This window comes from Mesoplodon bidens (genome assembly GCF_964165515.1).
Source record: "Mesoplodon bidens genome assembly, chromosome: 4".
Classification (NCBI taxonomy): Eukaryota; Metazoa; Chordata; class Mammalia; order Artiodactyla; family Ziphiidae; genus Mesoplodon; species Mesoplodon bidens.
The window spans coordinates 103,955,965-103,961,964 of record NC_138160.1 but is presented as its reverse complement, the minus strand read 5'-3'; positions in this window follow the sequence as shown (position 1 = coordinate 103,961,964).

The following is a 6,000-nucleotide window of genomic DNA, read 5'->3' as shown; positions in this document are numbered from 1 at the left end:
AAATCAGAAAACAATCTTCAGTGTCCTCTTTTGCTTTTGTTAACAGTCTCTGGAGATCTACATGAATTTTTGGTGAGAATATTTCTGCAAGTACAATGATAGGAAATTATTATTGACCTTTTCAATAGGCAAAGTTGTGATAAAATCTGTTTTTCTGATGCCTTTCAGACTGGTTACTTCTAAACACCAGCAAATTCCAGAAGTAGATAGTGACTGTAACAGGTATTGCCAGCCCAGGAAAGACTCAAGAGGATGGATACCCTACGTTTTTCATATCCAAGGGAGGCAAGTGGAAAATAATGGCAGCAAGCAGCATTAATTCTGTCCCTAACAGCATCATTCATGGCAAAACTAAGCCTAGAAGCTTCAGCTCCAGAAATACTGGGGCTATAAGCTTTGCCAGCCATTGCCTCTGGGGAACAGGTTTGTTGAGGATACTTGGGTCAATGCTTGCCCACTGGTTAGGTTTTAAAAATAATTACCTAAAACGCAAAATTTCACACTCTTTTCTATGGAGCCATGAGTGTTTCAAGGGACAAAGAAGAGGCCAGTGGGTCCTCCTCCACCCAAAACATCTCCACTGTTTTATATATTGGGATTTTGTTTAAATTTTCATTTTTTTAAAGTTCCACTGTTAAAAAAAAAAAGCTTAAAAATTACTGATCTAAACTGTGCTTCCAACTAGTAATTTTTTCTACTTCACTTGGATGGAAATGATACCCCCAGGTGATGACTTTCATAGGTTGATGATGCATAGATGTAAAGAGTATATCCTTGAATCAATTTTCAGTGGAAGCCTTTGGACTTAGTTTTAATTGAATATTGTCTGGGCCTTGAATTATGAGAGAACAAACCAGAAACACCTGTGTGACCATGCATTATTTCAATGTCTGTCATTTTTCCCCTGATATGCCTCATTCTGTCTAAATACTATATACCAGTGACTTCCAGTTGGTTTTCTGCATCACTTCCATAACTTTATATTTTAGTTTCCTTCTAATAAGTCTTGGTAAAATGCAAAGTTAGCCCCTACTGCTCTCCAACCCAAGAATTTCTTAGCCTTCCCTCCTCTTCTCGCTGGTCAGTCTTGCTGGTTGCAAACTTCTTTGTCAGCCCATTTCGAGATATGAGAACAATCTTCACAGTTTTTCTAACTAAGAGTGAAACCAAAATGTCCTTCCAAAGTCAGAATAAAGTACCACAGTTTTGTACTTTCCCTGGCAGCAGGAAAAGATAAAGGTTTTCCATGCATGCATACATCACTCTGACACGTGGTTACTGGAGCTCATCAATTGCTGGCCAATTTTTATACCACTTTTGGCCTTCAGCTCCTAACACATAGCTCTTTGCATATGAGGACTCATGTTCAATGCAAAGAGACTTATTGTTCACTAAGTGACCCCGTAAGAGGCAAAAACTTGATGCTTGTTTTGAGGGAAGAGCTTCATTTGGAGGAGACCAGTTCTCATCAAGGAAATGCTCTTCGGCTTTAGTGAGGGACATTTGCAGTCCCCTTGGAGCCAAGTCATTTACAAGATCACTCACCAGCCCTGTGTGAGAAGGTTGCATGCCAACCACCACGCACCTGGGCAAAGAGGCATATATAACTCCAGAGCAGGTCATTCTGAAGACCCATTTTCTGAAGAGGAAAATGTAGTCGGGCAGAGAAGGAGGGGCATCTCCTTATCACAAAGCCTCCTTTGATAGAATCAAGCACACTTGACTGGCTGATGAACCCCAGGCCTCCCAGGGTAACCCTCAGCACAGACCAGCACTGATTCCTGCTCTCTGTGAATTCCTGCGCTCTGAGGAATGGCTGTCTGAGAGAGCTTCACGAAGCTGGAGCTTATAACTTCCCTCTGGAACATTCTTCTGGGGCTCTGCCAGCTAGAGCATTGCTTAGGGCCCCTGGCTCTGCAAGGGCCACAGAAGACAGGCCTCTAGAATAGCAAAGCCTCAAACAACAGCAAAAAAGGCCCCCAAGGGCTTCCCTGGTGGCACAGTGGTTGAGAGTCTGCCTGCCGATGCAGGGGACACAGGTTCGTGCCCCGGTCCGCGAAGATCCCACATGCCACAGAGCGGCTGGGCCCGTGAGCCATGGCCACTGAGCCTGCGCATCCGGAGCCTGTGCTCCACAACGGGAGAGGCCACAACAGTGAGAGGCCCACGTACAGACAAAAAAAAAAAAAAAAAAAAGGCCCCCAAGACCCAGCTTCTGACCCTGTCAGTGATGGAGCTAACCAAGCTGTTTCTACCCACCCAGTTTTTCTGTTGGCTTCTCAGGTTGACCCACTGACCAAATATGATACCCTACCACTGCTTGGGACTTTGCAAGTTTATAATCCATACAGAAGAAACATTGTCATATAAACCTTGCCAAGACTCTAGGCCCTTTAAATTCCCAACTAAGAAGCCGAGGAAATTTATGGCAGTGTTGCTAGATGGGGAGGCCAAGTAAACGCACAATGTTGATCTTAGGTCTGTTTAAATTTCTCTTGCCTCTGGCACTTTAAGAAGTAGCGGAAAGAAATCATTTACTCATAGGTGCATTAAGCGTTTGGAAACACAGGGGTACTGGGGAAGAGCATTTGGAATGTAATTGATGGGACACATGTGGTCCTGGCCTGCGGAGGGCAGGATTTCACTCCAACACTGTAGCCATTCCTGTCCTGTCCTGGGTGGCACAAAAACCTAACAGTACCTTCATGCAATAGAGTGAATTATGTGGACTCTCAGTTTTCCTACCAGTGATGTCTTGGTAATTAACCAGCCCTCCCCTGTGTCCCCATAAAAGGACACGCTGCTTGGAAATGGAGCTAGTCATCATACAAGGAAGATCCAGTTGGCCTCAAAATATAAGGACGTGGCTTTTTCATGCAGGTTTCCTCTGTTCCTTTGTAATTAGTTCTGGGTCTCTCCTCTGTCTTTTGGGTCTGTAATGATTGCAGGATTAGAAACAGGAGTCACTCAATTTCAGGTCCTTTTAGGACTGTAGGTGGAGGAGAGTGAGTTAAACCATAAAGAGAAAAATCAGCATTTAGCACACACGGTTCGGCCTTCATTTGCGCGTTGCACATCTTTGTGGGAGAATCTGGGATTCAATCAACAATGAATGCTTTCGGCAAAAGGCTGTGCTTCTTTCTGCATGTCTCATGGAGAAGGGTGAGGTAAAATGCCACGGAATCTCCAAGTCTTGTCCAGAGTTGGAAGGGACATGAAGGAGGCTATTTTTACATGCCAGATTACCTTGATTTAATACAAGATGAAATGCAATCTGATATGAGAACTGGTAATGGACTAACAAATGACTCAAGTAAAAAGTCATTTTAATGTAAAGTGCTGGACATGATGTATAACCTTCCCGGGAAGCCTGCTAATTGTGCGCCCCTAAGGTTCATGGCTATAGGAATTTTCTGGATGTGACGCCTAACCCTTATCTACCCTCCTCCCGCAGTCTCCGCTTTAGTGCTCACTTGTGTGTAATCTGAGGATTTTATACTTGGAAAACTTGCTGGAGTTGAAAGTGGAAGAAAATACGCCTTAATAGAATTTATAATTTAACAACCCAATAAGTCAGACTAGAATTTATTGGAACAACATCTCCTAAGAATCTTCCATATCCCAACTTCCACGATCAGTGACCTGGATCTTTAAAAGAAAGAGAAAAGAAAAGCATGCCTTAGAATTTTTTTTTTCCAGCTGAAGAAAGCTGAACTTAAGTCCATAGGGTTATTTATAGACGGAGGGGATAGTGAAAGAAAGAAAGAGAAAGAAAGGAAGAAAGGAAGCAAAACAAAACAAAACAAAACAAAGGTCTTGGTTTCTAATTTCCCTGCAGCAGGAATGACTTACTTCTGTTTTCATTCCCTCTAGTCTCCACCCTCCTCCCATTAAGTTCTCAGATTTGTGTATCTTTAGATGCAGGCACTCGAATGCTTTCTTCACTCAGGAAGTTATTCTCCTCACGCCTTGTGAGGTCTTGGAATAAAAATCAGTTGAGAGAGAAACAACTGCTGCTTCACTGTTCAGAAAAAAAAAAAAAAATAACATTGCATCATGTAGCTCAAAAAAGTGTGGTGGGTTGTGTTTTTTTCTTTTCTTGGTTGGGGAGGGGAGGGTGGGAAGGGGATAGCATTGAGTGGGGGGCAGGGAGGAAGGCAGAGGGGAGGAGAAACTCATTTCCCACATGTGTAATTTTCTACTCAGGGGAACACATGAGCTAACAGTCACTGTCTGCAAACATGGTTTGTAGGGGAACAAAATGAAGAGCGTTTGGATATAACCACCTAAGTCAGAATGTGTGGTGTTTGTGCCTGTGAGGATTTGGAGTCTCTGTTTTGTCTAATTTCTTCACGTATCCCTCACTCTCGCTCCCACTAATCCCCTACCCCGACCCCCAATACTAAGGCTTTTCTCAATAACAAACAAAAATATTTTACGAAAACTAGGCTTTATACTCAAAACGTTCATTGCTTGCTCCCTTAAAGGAGGAGAAACATGGTTTGGAAAGGCTTTGTTTATTGGTCTATAAATCATGGTCACCATGTCTGACCCAGCTGCTGGGGTGCCTGGGGTCACTGGACCCTTTCAGAACTTAGAAGCTCTAAAGCTCCTCTTTTTGCTGGGCTCTTAATCAACCCTCCAAAGGCAGAAAGAACATCAAACAACTAAGACCTTGGAGAAGGATTGGCGGTTTAAGTGACTCAGCCTCTGCTGAGAGAAAGAATTTCTTAGCGATTCGACCCCATCGTAAGTGTGTTTTCTGATTATTTGGAGGCAGATGAGGGATGGACAAGGGAGAAAGAAGAGATCATTCCAAATAATAAAAATGATTTAAAACCAAGAGCAAAGACAAGAAATATCAATCCCTCTGGCTGAGTTCCCTCCTCTTGATAATAAAGATAATAGTAACTGCTTCCCAGTGACACGGGGAGGATTCAAGGGTGATGCTCAGTCTCCCAGTCAGTGTGCCCAGGTCAGATTCTGGCTATTTGTGCCTAGATTTTTCTCATCTGTAAAATGGTGATAAATTATAGTGTCTACCTTATAGGGCTGTTGTGAGAATTCAGTAAGAAAAGACAGGCAATGTGTTTAGTAATAGGCTGGTATGTAGTAAGTACTCAGTGAAAGTTAGCTATTATCAGAAGACAGTCAAGCTCCTCGCGTGATATCTAGGCCCTCAATGAAAGGTGGTTTCCCTACCCACAATTCTTAATTACCGGGGCAAAATGAAGCAGCATGAAGTAATTACAAGTCATATCTGGGTTCACATCTTGATTTCTTTCCTCACTAGCTATGTGACCTTGGACAAATTACTTTCTATGAGCCTTGGTTTTCTTCTCTAAACCAGATAACAACGCCTATCTCACAAGGTAGCTATGAGGACAAAATCAGAGGCTCCACACAGGAAAATGTTTCATTTGATGGTGATATCTGGCTTAGAAGCTGTCAGAAACCACAGATACACGCTCAGTGTTCATGGGTCTGATGACATAAGCACGTATTGAATTCCCACTGTGGGCAGGTGCTTCAACAATACATACTGAAGATACAAAGGTGAATATCACACAGTCCTCCCTCAAGGAACTTCAAGTCTAGGGAAGGAGACACGTAAGGAAACATCTTTTTAATTCTCTGTGGCTCTTGGTCTTGTCAAAGCATATTCAGAAGACCAGAAAAGACTCGATAACGTACTGTTCCCTTGCCTGAGACATCTTTCTCCAACTCTTCACTGAAGTAACTCCTATTGTCCTTCACTTTGTAAAAAATTCTATTTATTTATTTATTTATTTTTTATACAGCAGGTTCTTATTAGTTATCTATTTTATACATGTTAGTATATATATATATATGTCAATCCCAATCTCCCACTGTCCTTCACTTTTAAGACTGAACTTCACTTGGTCAAGGAAGCTTTCCCGAACTCCAAGCTGCTACACAATACAAAGGCACCCCATGTTTCCCACTTTCTACACTCATCACATATATAATGGCTTGTTC